Source organism: Pseudonaja textilis, chromosome 3 (genome assembly GCF_049901715.1).
Source record: "Pseudonaja textilis isolate UNSWEBS1 chromosome 3, rPseTex1.2, whole genome shotgun sequence".
NCBI classification, from domain to species: domain Eukaryota; kingdom Metazoa; phylum Chordata; class Lepidosauria; order Squamata; family Elapidae; genus Pseudonaja; species Pseudonaja textilis.
This window is the reverse complement of record NC_141992.1, coordinates 179,480,894-179,496,537: the sequence shown is the minus strand read 5'-3', so window position 1 is coordinate 179,496,537 and position 15,644 is coordinate 179,480,894. Positions and strand designations below refer to the sequence as shown.

The following is a 15,644-nucleotide window of genomic DNA, read 5'->3' as shown; positions in this document are numbered from 1 at the left end:
CAGCCAACATCTGAAGGCAAATTTAAACTTTAATGTAGCAATGAAATGATGCAATTGCACAATACAACTCTACAACAATCCAAAGATTAAAAAAAAACAGAATAATAACAGTGAGAAATACACCATGATTTTAAAAAAAATTGGAACAAGAGAAACAGAAAATAATAGAATTACAGAGTTGGACAAAGATCCATCCAGTTTTCAAACCTTTGCAATGTGCCAGAAAACCAATCAAATCATCTATGGGAGAAACCTGTCCAGGTTTTCTTGAAAACTTACAGATAATCCAAAACTTCATTTCAGTTCCAGTTGTATAGATCTGACCATCTTGGAATCTTTTGTTATATTTAAATGAAGTCTAGGGAGTACTATTGCTTTTGGTGTAAATATCTATAATCATTGAAAATAGTTCTTGAAAGTGACTGTCTTCCTTATATCTTTCCTTTGTTTAAGTAAATATGGCTGTGAAGTTTTCCCTAAGTCTTTTTTGCTTCAGAATGAACATCCCATTATTTAGCCTATACTCATGGGGCATATTCTCAACTCTTTATATTATCTTCACTGGTTTCCCCTCAACTTTCTCTAACTTGCTGATATCCTTCTGAAAATATTCAGAATTTCATCATATTTGTCATATTTACATCATAAAAATTATTACATACAGACAAAATTTCAAAAGCTCTTAAATAGTAATATCATTCTGAGCCATTTTTCCGAAAGCCAGACTAAGATTATGAATTCAAATCAGACTTTTTTCTTAAAGCCATAGCAGGTATCTTAAGAGAAGAGTGAAACTGTCCCAGAATTTTCTTTTTTAGTTTATCGCCATCTAAGCTAAACTATTTAATCATGAGACAATCTACATTTCATTAATTGACATAATTAATCATCTCTTGAAACTTTCTACCAGTTTTCCTCTAAAGCTGCAATTCAACCTTCAATGTGACAGCCTCTAGTAATTTTATCAGCAGAGAATCTATGTTGGTGTGCAAAATGGGAATGAAAGGACTTAAATTCCTATTAGGAATTATCATACACTGAAATGCCAACATTGAAATACTGATTGGTATCAAACTCTAAAATGCATGACATGACTTAGAAAAACAGTTACTTCCTTAAAGATATTAGTGGTGCTACTTCAAGAAATACTCTATATTTCTATCTTGGGTAAGAAATTCATCATTCGGAGAAGTTATGAAATATTTATTCTTCCATATTTAGATATCAATTCATCCTCCAGAAAGCCTTTCATGCTTAAATTTGGAAGCAGTGTCTTCTCTGAAAGAAATGATAAATCTCCGGTTTCTTTAAATTCAAAACCATCACTGAACAGTTAGTTTATTTTCTTTGGGGAAATGGAACATAACTTCATGATGTATATTTTCTTTGCTTCTTTCAGCCTTTAAAAGATATTGGCTTCAGTTCTTGACTCATGTCCCTTGTATGTTGCTATATGTTTCCTGTTCTGGGAATGTGATTCTGATAGTGGAATAGCCAAACAAATCTTGGTCTTTTCAAAACTGGAATAGAAACTTCTTCCAATGCTTTAAGAAAACAACTAAACATCATTTCAATTGACTTAAAGCTACTTTGTTCCCTAAAAGAGGAAAAAATATACTAAAATCAGAACAGGATATTGGTGCAAGCTGTCAAAAGCAGATTTCCCTAACCTAGAAGTGTGGGAATCAGATCATGCTGGTTCTGAGCATTGAGATCAACACATTTGGAGGGTGCCAAATTTGTTGAAACCTAGTCTAGAACCTTATAATTACAGTCACTGGTTAATATATGGATAGTTATTAAGTTAGAATTATATTGGCACCTGTCCATCACAGTTGTAACTCATAGTGGTTATAAATAGAATCATGGTGGGTGTTCTATGGTTGGTGGATACATGACCAACCAAATTTTACATTTTTTACAATGATCAATAAGCAACACCATGGTTAAGTGAACCAATGGTTTCCTATGGATCAATTTTTCCAAAAATGGAAAGTAAATACTGATTTACAGCAAAACCATTATAAAACATGGACACGTGACCATGGAACATTGTGAATGGCCATAAATATGGTTCAGTTGCCAAGCCTCTGCAGTGCAGTCACTTGACTGTGGTGGTGAAGGCATCAAATTCATATACATTTGCTCTAAATTTACATTAGAGGTCTATATATAAGAATGAGTTACCATTTGTACCATGTTTATGAATGCATTGTACATTTGTATTATATCAATGCTTATCAGTTACTTTGACCTACCCTAATTGAATTAGGGAAGAAAATAATTGTGCCTAGGTGCTCTTGATAATGTGCTCCATAAATAAGTTTTCTTGGAATTAAGGCAATCAAATATCATAAATAATGTAAAAGAAAGAACGACAGAAACCTCAAAAAAGATAGATAGCTATTTTTCTATATATCAGATACACTCACATCATATCAGAAGAGAAGAAGAAACCAGAAGATAAAGTTAGATATGTCTAGTTTAATGAAAAGAAAGAGTAGAGGTGACATGATAGCAATGTTCCAATATCTAAGGAGCTGCCACAAAAAGGAGGGGATCAATCTATCCTCCAAAGCATCTGAAGGCAGGACAAGAAGCAATGGGTGGAAAATAATCAAGGAGAGAAGCAGCCTTGAACAAGGGAGAAATTTCCGGACAGAACAATTAATCAGTGGAACTACTTGCCTCCAGAAGCTGTGGGTGCTCTAATACTGGAGAACAAACCATTTGTTTGAAATGGTATACAGTTTCCTGCTTGAGCAGGGGTTACACTAGAGGGCCCCTAAGGTCCTTTCCAATTCTGTTATTCTGTTAAAAAGAAACATTTATCCTCAAATGGGAATTTTTTTTTCTTTCATAACCCCAGATCTATGCCAAAAGCCACAATGGAGATCCATAGGTGGATAAGAAAACCATAGGTGAGTTCCAGAAAGGAAAACATCACAGTTTATCAGATTCAAGTATATATTTACCACCAGGCTTGAGGGTTATGTGTGTGTGTCTATTGTATTATTAAGTGCTAGCCTCCCTGAGACCTAATTGTTTTAATGCTTGATAAATGAAAACAGATGTATTGAGTCCATCCCGCACTGCCTTGTCAGGAAGGTCATAAAAATATTTTTTTTCTTTCTGAACATATACAGGAAAAAAAAAGGCAAACATTAATTACAGGACTGGGAAAATATCACAAACACAACAAAATACAGTGGCTAGATTCATACATACTGCTGTAAATTGGAATGCCAAATAAACAAGCACAATGTATGTGTTGTATAGTTTGCTACATCTAAACCTAACTATAACAACTCAAGAAAATGACGAATTGCAAATTTACAAGACACACAATCAGGATTCTGGAAGATCAAATGTAGAGCTACTTTCCTATTGGTATAATTTATATAAATACATTTCAGAGGAGAAAAATTGCAATAAAATATTGCAGGTTAAAATATTTATTCAGATATTGTACCAGCCTGTAGCTGTTTTTCACCCTTCAAATGTTAGATTTGATACCCAAAGCAGAAAGGTTCTCTTTTTAATTTCTGATCAATCTATGCAACATTCCTGGTTTGGGGCCATATAATGAACCATCCTTTGGGAATAAATTCTGTTAGCATCTGGAATAAGAGTAAAAACAAATTTGTGTTATTATCTAGATTATAGAATATTAATCTAGCAAATTCTACATTTTCTTTTCTGTTTCTGTGAAGCCAATCAGCATTTTCATACGACAAATAAAAGACTAAAGCCAAATCACTCGAAGGCTATCAAATAAATCCTGCAGCTCTCTTTGATTTTTGAACATCATAGCTCTCATTCCTAATCATATCATCATATAATATAACATACTTAATAAAGTTGAAAATGCCTTTATTTATTTATTTTGAAAACTTTTGCAGGAAGAGGAATGGTTTCAATGAGCTTTATATGGTTTCTGTTTTATTAACAACACAGCAGGCCATGTCTTAAGGATGTTACTTATATTTCATGGGTACTTCACCAATTGCAATTTAGCATGCTGCTCTTAACTCACAAAGCTCTTTATCTTTTGGCATCTGTATACCTAGAGCAGAGGTGGTATTCAGCAGGTTCTGACCAGTTCTGGAGAACTGGTAGCGGAAATTTTGAGTAGTTCAAAGAACCAGCAAACACCTCTGACTGGCCCCGCCCCCATCTATTCTCTGCCTCCCAAGTCCCAGCTGATCCATTGGGTCTTCTTTTGTTAATCTGCACAGGAGAACGGAGCTGGAAATCAGGTTAGTGGGGTGGGAAGAGAATGGAGATTTTGCAGTAACCTTCCCCCAGGTGTGGGGTGGGAATGGAGATTTTATGGTATCCTTCCCCTGCCACACCCACCAAGCCACGCCTACCAAGCCATGCCACACCCACCAAGCCACACCCACAGAACCGGTAATAAAAAAATTTGAATCTCACCACTGGCCTACAGGATTCTCTTTTTCAAGTAGATTCAGACCATCCTATTAAATCTTGCTGAGAGAAGGGACCTTTAGTTTGTCATGTTTCTGGGATGTCAGTGGAGGCAAAGCTAAAAGGCAACACTTCTCCATAGCATCACACAAATTTTAGGGAATGGAGTCACAACCGAGATCAGATTGGCCTCTACCCTGGCAGCTTTTAGAAAGTTCTTAAACACTGAACTTTCTACAAGGAATGTTACCTGGACTTCTTGTTATTCTCCTTTTTTTCTCCTGCTCTGGATTTGCAATTTAGATTATGTGTTGTTTTAATGCTGTTGCTGTTTTTACTGTGACATTGTAAACCCTAAGAGATTGCATTAAGATAAAAAATGGAATTAAATATACAACACACACACACACACACACACACACCTCCCCCCATCCCATAATCCCATAAAGATTTAGGATATAATGTAGTCATCGGGGTGAATTTTCCACTCGTTTGCATTAAAGTTACATTTTGGTTACAACTTTGGGAAGAATTATGGAGTCTTCTGCCAAGCACAAGTGAGGTCATAAATAATCATGAGCAGGATGTACATTCACTAACACTTCAGATGAGACAGGAGATAAACCACACTTTTAACAGAAAATCCAAACCTGAGCCTTTATTTTCTTCTCTGGTATTTCTTATACTCATTCATTCAGTTTATGTTTTGTCTTACCTCCTGGAGCTCAAGATAATTGGAAATAAAATGCTACCTGTTTATCTCTGCACGATTTACTACTTAGACATTGCTTCCTTTAGTACATCTCTAGTGGAGGGACCACTTTATTCCACTGTTGCATTCTTACCTATAAAGATTTATGGAAGAAAACATGGATTTCCTTTTCCATTACTTAAACAATGATGCTTAGAAGTAGGCTGGGCTGTGAAATGGTGATTGGGCCAAAGTCACCCAGGGAAGCTTCGAAACTGCAGGTGGAATGAAGTCTCTCTGGTTCAGTCAATTACCAAATCACATTAATTCCCAATAGTGATTCCTTGTGAGGAAAGGAATGAAGTCTATGTGTCAAAGTTGACTAACTCTTGGTAATTCTCTGAGATTTATGGAAGATCAGAAATGTTCAGATATCTTATTGATGTCTTTGTGCATCACCCAATAATAGAAAATACTGGTTTTCCATTGATAGTGGTCAGAACAGGAAAGAATTTGGTTCCACATTAAAGCAACAAGGCAGCAAGAGCTGGACATAGTCTTAATAAATATCAGATCTTCCAGCTGACTTCTTTGACCTTTTCTCTTTCTTTTGTTTCAAACAGAACTTTGGATTCAGAGGTCACAAGGCCATAGATAACCTTTGCATTCTGCCTTGGTCTCCCAACATAATGATCTGCTTTGATAAAGGTTTTGTGGAAAATAAACATCTAGAACATGCAGCCATTGCTCCTGACTTCCTTTCTTCATCTGCATTTGACATGTCTCCCAACGGGGCAGTCAAAATGAAAATACCAAAAGAAATAGCAAAAATGAAATGAATCATGAGTTGCTTTGTTGTTTGTTGTTTTACACTTCAATATAATTGTGCTTTTCTTCTTAGGCACAGAAAAGTAACAGAAGTTTCTCAGAAGGTATGCATTTATGTAAAATGTTGTGTCTGTGATGTTTTTAGTGTATTTTATATAAAGGCTTCAAAAAACCTTTGATTCTCACATTATTTGTGTTTCCCATTCATGAAAATTTCATCCACTTCATAATATCATCTTGTAACTGAGTAAATAGACAACTCAATGCACATCCATGAGCTAACATTATCTGGCATGTGGTGGGATTAAAGTTCTAAAATATCTCTGTGGGAGACACTTCATGCTGACTTTCCACCTCTGAGCTATCAGCAGAAGAAAGAAATAGAATTATATATGGTTCACCAATCAGGATTAGATCATCCTTTATATATTGCTCTTTATAAGATTCCTGGTTAGAGAACAGACTCCAACTCTGAAGCAGGAGTAGCCCAGAAGATACGGTCCATTGAGAATATATTTGTTTTTACAAGTGTTGAAGAAGTCAGTGTAGAATAGATAGAATAGAATAGAATAGAATAGAATAGAATAGAATAGAATAGAATAGAATAACAGAGTTGGGAGGGACCTTGGAGGTCTTCTAATCCAACCCCCTGCTTAGGCAAGAAATCTTACACCACTTCAGACAAATGGTTATACAATCTCTTCTTAAAAACTTGCAGTGTTGGAGCATTCACAACCTCTGGAGGCAAGTTATTCCACTGATTAATTGTTCTGTCAGGACAGGTCTCCTTAGTTCTAGGTTGCTTCTTTCATTAATTACTTTCCATCCATTGCTTCTTGTCTTACCCTCAGGTACTTTGGAGAATATCTTGAGTCCCTCTGCTTTGTGGCAGCCCCTGAGATATTGGAAGACTGCTATCATGTCACCCCTAGTCCTTCTTCTCATCAGACTAGACTAGAATAAAATAGAATAACAGAGTTGGAAGGTCTGGGTGGGCCGTGAGAAAATTTTGGTGGGCTGCAGAGAAATCTCACCCCCAGAGCATCCCCACAAAGCAATTAATCCAGGCTGTGCAGAAACACAAGGATGCACCACCCACATGGACTGCGGGAATCCTCCCTGCCCACTCACTCCTTACCAGGTAAACTTGCCTGCTAAATTGCTATTTTTCCTTTTTCTGACCATCATCTGCTCTGCTGTGCCAGGAGCTTTAGATTAGCTAGGAAGCAGAAAATGGTTGGATTTCTTGCTTTCTAGCTAGTCTTTAGATCTTTGGCTCAGCACAGCTGAGCCTCCCTTAGGGCTGAAAGTTTGCTTGCAAGCTGAGCCTCCCTTAGGGCTGAAGGTTTGCTTGCAAGCAAATTCAGTGCAGATTCACGGCAAGCAAATTTGAAAGACTGAGCTAGCTGATGGCAGATAGATAGATCTCTGAATGATTCTGTGAGCAACTCAATCTGCCTGCTTTGCCTGATTTTGGGTAAAAGTTGCTCTTTTTTATAAAAAAAATCAATATTTATATGCATGGTGTGTTGTGAGTTAATTTTGTGAGTTTGCTTGCAAGCAAATTTTATGTGACAGACTGAGCTAGTCAAGGAGAAATTTCTTGACAGTTAGAACAATTAATCAGTGGAACAACTTGACTAGACATACCCAGTTCCAGCCACCATTCTTTATATGTTTAGTCTCCAGTCCCCTAATCATCTTTGTTGTTCTTCTCTGCACTCTTTCTAGAGTCTCAACAACATCGTTTTTACATCATGGTGAGCAAAACTGGATGCAGTATTCCAAGTGTGAAATCTTGAATGTGATTTCAGATTGAAGAGAAACCAGTCTGAAAAATGAGGCCAGCTAGGAAATGTTGCATTACTTTCTATGATAAAGACTCTAATGTAGTATGATTCCATCTTCTGGTTACCAGCTAACACAAGGAGCTTTAGACTAGAGCTCATTTATTTCAGACACTTATAGCCTGTCTTTCTCTATTAAATGGTCTCAAGGAACAATCAAAACCTGGAGTTTTGCTATTTCTACTTCTATTTATAATAATGAAAAAAATGGAATTGAAGCAGCCATGGCTTAAAACTACTCAAACATATTCAGATTTTAGGCTTAGGGCACTATTTGTGCTTATCCCATTCCTCTTTGTTGGTATGGGCAGTGTCTAATCTGATGGAGTCAGGCAGAAAAGAATATTTGCTTTAACCTATCAAATATGTCAAAACATTGGAAGAGTTATTAAACATATCTAAATTGTAAGGGAGGTTGTTATTGCCTAGCCAATGAATTAAAAGATTAGTGTCATGGATAGGATAAACCTGAGATTCCACTAGGAAATATTGCATTACTTTGTTTATTCCAAAGTGTTTGTCTCCAGCAAGTGTTCATATATTATTATCAGAAAAGATTTGAAAACTCTTGGAGTCTACATGATCCAGGAGAAGGTTTTTTTTTTTTAACCATTCAAATAAACTAAAGCAAATCCTGGTGGGTTAAACCCAATGTCTATATCCTATTTTCCAGCTGGGCAACCAATCTTCTATAACAGCAAGTGTGGAATCAGATTTTTTATCCACATTTTTATATCCACTTGCCCAGTTTGTATTTTTCTGAGTTGTTTCCAAAGCAGATACAAGTTGCATGCTGAAATCCATGAATAATGAGTAATTAATTAATATGCAAAAATGTAAACATTATGAAAAAGGTTAACTAAGAAAAATGTACAATAGAAAGCATTGTGTTGGCTAGACTGAGTGGCAAAATTGCACAAATTAGTAAAGTACAATGAAAAAATGCTGATATTTGAAGACATGCTTTTCTTTCCTTAGTACCTTCAGGTTAGTGTTGGTTTCCTTTTGCTTCCTTCCTAGGGCTAAGAGAGTGTGCTTCAGTGGTGGGATTCAAATTTTTTTTACTAACGGTTCTGTGGGCGTGGCTTGGTGGACATGATGTGGCTTGGTGGGCATGGCTTGGTGGGTGTGGCAGGGGAAGGATACTGTAAAATCTCCATTCCCGCCCCAATCTAGGGAAAGGATACTACAAAATCTCCCTTCCCTTCCCATCCCACTAACCTACTTTCCAGCTCCATTCTCTTGTGCAGGGCAACAAAAGAAGACCCAGTCAATCAGCTGGGACTCAGGGCGCAGATAATAGATGGGGTGGGGCCAGTCAGAGGTGGTATTTGCCAGTTCTCTGAACTACTCATAATTTCCGCTACCGGTTTCCAGAACTGGTCAGAACCTGCTGAATACCACCTATGGTCTGCTTAAATTTACCCAGTGGGTTTCATGCCTAAGGGAGGCTAGAACTCATGGTCTCCTAGCTGGAGATATGCATGTATATAATGGCTAGGCTATTGATTTTATAAATTATCAATTCATGTGCAAATGAGGCTGAAATAAATTTGTGATTGAGAAAATGACATTGAATAAAACTGAATTTAATGAATACACTCTTCCTTATCAGTGGCTGGTATCGAGTAGCAAACTGTTTGAACCTGATGGTTCCATCTTCAACTCCCAATTAATAGCTGTTGAATCATATTTCCCATGTATTTGTCAAATGAAGTCATGTAAATAGTAATCTCAACTAAATAATAATCACATATATAGCAACGAGTTCCATTTATTCATGTACTGTACACAAAATTAAATTATTACTAATCAATTTTGTTTCATGGGTCCCGAGTTTAATACTTTCATGGAAGGAAATCTATTTTCTCTTCCTCCCATCTCTATAACCTATGGGTAAATACTGATTGAATATCATATAAAATTGAGTTAAACTTAAGTGAAATCTTCCAGTTTATTTACTGAGATTTATAGCTGACAGAATGTACATATGTGAGTACTATAAAATTAAACCTAAAGAACAGGTGCTTAAGGTCCATCAGGAGAAACAAATATTTCTAAGAAAGATACATGTTCCAGTAAGAGACCTACATATTCTGTCAGTTTTCTGTCCTCAAGAACAGAGACAACAGAAGAAAGGAAATATGCTTTTCTTCCCATAGGAAGTAAGCTGAAGAATAATGGTATGTAAGAAATATCTTGGGAGATTGGTCCAAGAGATGCTGCCAAGGGAATAGTCCAATAAGAGGCAGCAGAGCCTGCAGCTTGAGAGAGGGCAGAATGAGAACTTAGAACCTAGAACCTAGAATAATGGTGTTGGAATTCCTTGGATGCCTTCTAGTCCAACCCTTGCTCAAGCAGAAGACTTATACCATTTCAAACAAATGGTTGTCCAGTTTCTTTCTGAAAGCCTCCAGTGACAAGGCAAACTTTTTAAGGCAAGCTGTTCCATTGGGTGATTGCTCTGATTTTTATTTATTTTTATTCCTTAATTCTAGGTTGCTTTTCTCCTTGGTTAGTTTCCATCCATTGTTTCTTGTCTTTCCTTTTGGCGTTTTGGAAAATAGATTGACCCTCTCATCGGACAGGCTCAGAGGAAACCATCCCTGGTGTCCCAGATTATACAGGAAATGGAGAGATTGTACTTTCAGAATTGCAAGATTCTGTCAACATAGCTTTACAATAAAGTAGAGTTAGCTCATCAGATTATTATTCCTGCTTGGTTCACTCTGCGAGGCTGACATTAATTTTGCAAGTCTCCTACTCTCTACCAAAGAGAAGAACTTCAGGAATGGCCATTGATCTGCGAGGAACTCTGCTATTCATGAATATTTGGCAGCAGTGTTGTGGCAACACCAACAGTTAATGGATGAACAGATGCTAGATGCCATGCTATTTGCCATGATGCAATTAATGCAACACCATTAATTTGCTCCAGCCAGTAGCAGCATCTCTTGGTTCAATCTCTCAAGGTATTTCCCACATACCATTACATTTCAGTAGCAGTCAAAAATGCTTCTAATTCAAGAAAAAGACAACAGTGACAAAGACAGAAACAATTGTTCCAGAATTGTTCCTAATTCTGTTAGCAATCAATAGGATCAAAGGTAGAAAGCATCAATATTTATGGAGTTAAAAAACCTCACTCTAATTGTTCTGAATTCAAGCAAAATTCCCAAATTCTATTTGGAAATAAGATCAGAATTCAGTCAGGATTGAATTGGATTTTTTATTACATAATGTTGTCTATAAATTAAAATGATCCTCTTATTTATACTTCAAACTGTTCCATGTTATTGCATAAAATAATGTTCCTGGTGTGTTTTTCAATATATAGTACATATGTTCCATATTGATTCTGATCAATTGATATAGCAAAGAGATGTGGGAAAGTTTGATAAACCTTAATTAATACAAAGATTTTTTTAAAAATCAAACATAATTCTTAGCTTATGAATTAATTATTTCATTCCATTGTACTTTAAAGGAATGGAGTGGGACCTATAAATATGAAGAAGAAACTCTGTTGAACTGATGGTGATTGAGACACGCAAGATGTTCATTGGCCAATCACATCTCTTTTCTACCTCAAATGGGATAACAATTTCCCATCACAAGTTCTTGATGTTCATTGACATGGTTAAATAGAAAAAGTTCGTATTGGTGAAGTGTTAATTTCAGGAAATCTACAATCTCACCAGGATTCAATTAAAAGTATGAAGGGGGGAAAGGTAAATAAATAAACTATATGTAATTCCAATTTCAAAATCTGGTATCTGTTTCAGTATTATCTTTAATAATCAAGATGGGGGTTATCAAGTTTTAGATCTTAAATTCCTAAATTTAATCAAAGGTTATATGACTCAAGTCTCACATAAGGCCACACATAGTAGGTGGCCTTAAAAGTGATAGGAAGTTCAGGAAATTAAATCCCTGGATGCCATTATGTGAATCTTATCGACCACCTTTATCTACTCAATTGAAGTACATTCAAACAAAACACTAGAGTTAAATTAGTTCTACTGAAATCAATATGATTGGCATCTCAATCACATTTTCTTGGAATGAAATTTTCATGGCTTTGGCTAGCCTTATTTCTAAACAAGCTAGAGATCCAGTTTGGTGTAGTTACCATAGTTAAGGAATCAAGCTAGAAACTGGGAGATTTGTGAGGTCTAGTCCAGCTTTTAGCACAAAGCTAGCTTGGAGACCTTGAGCCAGTCACTCTCAGCCCTAGAAAGGAGGCAATGACAAATGACTTTTAAAAAAGCTTGTCAAAAAATTGCAGGGACTTGCCTATGTATCCTTTGAGAACTGAATACAACTGAACAGAAGAAGAAGGAAAAGGTTTCAATTACATTCTAAGAAAGGCTGTGCATACTTACTCTCTGACACAAACACAGACACACATACACACACAGAGAGGCAAAGAGAGTAAGAGAGGGAGGGAGGAAGAAAGAGGGGGTGCAATGCTATAATTTCATAATAAGAACAATATAAATCTGAAATGTATTTTAACAAAAGACAAAATATAAGTAGTCTACCACTTATAATTGGGACCAACAGTTCTGTTGTTGAGAATGAAAGCAACTTTCTTACACACAATTGAGCAGAGTGTGTGTGTGTGTGTGTGTGTGTGTGCAAATTTATAGAGTGATTGAGATAAGAGATATAGATTTTTTTAAAAAAATTGTAATCTAAAATAAATGGGCATATTTTTACTTCTCTTTTTGAAAATCCTTTTTTTACATCTAAAGAACAGTATACTAAATGGAACCCCTCAACACCACCATTTTAATTTGACAGTTCTGCACAATCTTAACATTTAATTCAAAAGTGGACTTACTTTTGAGCAAACATGCATGAAAGCCATCAAGTAACAATCCTTTGATTACAACAAACTTTATCTGCCTGGGTTGATGGCAGATGGCAGCATTTGTAGTGTTCCTCTGTCTAACTTTCTGGTTATAATCAGCATATTCTGAAGACCAATGGAAAGATAAATATCAAGGTCGGAAAATGGAAAGAAATACTGTGCATATTTACATTATTGCCAAATCTTAGATTTAAATCATTTTCAGGAAAAACTTCTTTAGTATCGTATCTGAAAGCATAATATTCAAAACATAAATATATAGAAACTATTTCTGAATATAATTCTGTGCACCATGTTTCTCTCTCTCTCTTTTTTTTAGCAAACATACCTTGGGTTATAGAATTCTCTTCCTTGAGGACTGGGTTTAATCTTTCCAAAATTTCAGAATTGTTGCTGAAGTATTAATGTTTCCTTTGAGTTGAATAGAAGTTAAAGTCTGCTCTCCCTATTACGATATGGAATTGTTTTCTGTTGCTCTTGATGTTATGATATGGATTTGTTTTTAGTAATTTGAACTGTTTTTATTATAACTATTTTTAATAATGTAGATCATACTTGTCTGGATAGGGTGTCAGCTGCTTTGAGTTCCTTTTATAAAGAAACAACTGGATGTAATGTTTTCAAATGAATGAAGAAATAAAGAATTAATATCATCCAAAATAAATAATTTCAGTGAACTCAATGGTAGCTAACCTCAGCGGCTGACTATAATGATCTGTACAGCAATCCTAAGCACAAAGTAAATTTTATTGATGACTCAGATATATTCTAATTTAACATATGAGATCATATAAAAATAGCCCACTGTGGATTTCAAAGGGTACATAATTGTGACATCAATTACAATTTAGGCTCAGTTTGTCTCCATCTTAGTCAGTCAGAAATCCACATCAATCTCTATCCAAATTGCAAAACTTTCCACAATTGGCCATGTATTTAATCGTAAAACCTCAAAATTGAGCAGGGATTTTTGCCTGAGGGAAATTTGCATTGGAAAGAAGAGATTCTGACTGGAATCTTCCCAGCGTAACCTGAAAACTGAACAATGGGTTTCTCTATGCCAAGCTGATGGCCGTTGTGATCTCTGAGTTGTCAAAAGCTGTTACAAAGGCCATTGTGAACATTTTGCAGATCTAGTTTTACTTTAACTGCTGGACTACAGACTGAAGCCATACAGCTGGTACATTTCAGTTCTTCCCTATGTGAGGGTCTCTGTGAATACCACAAATTAACTTGTGGGGGGGAAAGGATGCATACTAGTCCTATCCTATCCTATCTATCTATCTATCTATCTATCTATCTATCTATCTATCTATCTATCTATCTATCTCTTTATTTACAAGAAGATTGGAACTTTTTTCCTTTGTGTTGTTTTTCCATTTAGCCACTGGGAATATCAGAAGAAAACCCTTTGAAGAAAACACAAAAGCGGGGATCCCCAAACTTGGCAACCTTAAGACTTGTGGACTTCAACTCCCAGCTATGCGGGCTGGAGAATTCTGGGAGTTGAAGTCCACAAGTCTTAAAGTTGCCAAGTTTGAAGACCTCTGCACTAAAGGGGGTCCTTATCACATTCAGAATAACTTCATTTTTAGTTTAATCTGTTTCAGGTTTGTTTTGTTCTGTTCTGCAGTTTAGCATGATTTCTTTCTTTAAAAATAGCTGCAAATGAATTCAATGAAGAACAGCCTTCCCTTTTATGTATATGTGAATAAATGAATAAGCCAATAGTTTCTTTCTCTTCAGTTTGAATTTCTTCTTTCTGTTTTGATTTATACATCAATTTAAGAAAGAAGTATTAAATTATATTGGGGAGTATTAAATTATTTGAAATGCATTTCTCTTAATAATCTATATATATATGCAGACATATTTTTTCCTGATCCACACATTTTTGTAATTGTTTCTGGAATGGAATTAAATAAAATTTTCAGCAGGGCAAACCCAAAATAATATACAGACTATAATGTTTAAAATATAAAAGTTTGATCATTCCTACCAATATATATTTGGAATGAATGTCTTCCTGTCTATACCATCATCTTTGTTTCTCTTTCTTGATTCTAGGCTTTGGCAAAGAGATTTATTTAATGAAAACAGGAAGAAATCTGCACTATAATGTTAAAAAAATGATTCAAGAGAAGTATTCCTTATTAATTTTGGAAATGACTTTACATTCTAAAAAATCATATAATGGAGCAATGTGTTTCTTTACAATCTAATTTTAATAATAAATTGGATTAATTTTTATTAATATTTAATATTCTCCTTAGTTTCTTTGCTGCTTATCCTTAACTTATTTTTAATCACTGCAATGTATGTAATTTTAACTGTACTATTATTAATACAGTTTATGCTATGTTACTGCAATATAAGATTGCAATACTACAATAAAATGTATTATGTTTTTGACCATGATCATTCCTTTTAATATTTATTTTTCTTTAAAAAAAGATTATAAATTGCTATCTATTTTTTCCAATGGGTTAAAAGCATCTGCTTTTGACCTGATGAAATCAATATTTCCTAAATGGTATCAGCTTTCAATAAACATTGTTCTACAGCAGAGTTGATAGTGAATAAAAAGCCAAAAAAACCCACAATAGTTTATACTTTTCTCCCTCAAATATTTATTGTTTCCATTTAGCTTTTCTGTACTTTTCAGATCAAGGAGAGGCATATAACTATGGTTATTTGTATCCTTATTCAGAGATCTTTTCCACAAAGGAATAACATTCTCATCATTTTTCCTATATTTTTTCAACTTGAACTAGTATGTCTATTTTGTCTTCCTTTTTAATGAAAATGCATACCATACATTTGGCTTCCCCTTTACCTGAATTATTATTCTCTGGGGGCCACATAACAGAATCAAAACATTTGCAACAAGAAATGTGGGATTATCTGATCTTAGAAATGAAAGAAGCATTGAAAGTTTACTAGTCTATGCAGGAGCCTTCTACTTGCATTA

General features: G+C 35.3%; 1 long non-coding RNA gene across 1 annotated transcript; it reads right to left on the bottom strand.

Moving 5' to 3' along the window:
* Positions 1-142: 142 nt before the first annotated feature.
* On the bottom strand, positions 143-13,134 carry LOC148126441 (uncharacterized). Its single transcript, XR_015742630.1, has 3 exons — positions 13,002-13,134; positions 12,644-12,778; positions 143-1,597 (listed from the first exon to the last, which is right to left on the bottom strand). It is a non-coding gene; the product is annotated as an uncharacterized LOC148126441 (long non-coding RNA).
* Positions 13,135-15,644: the final 2,510 nt, after the last annotated feature.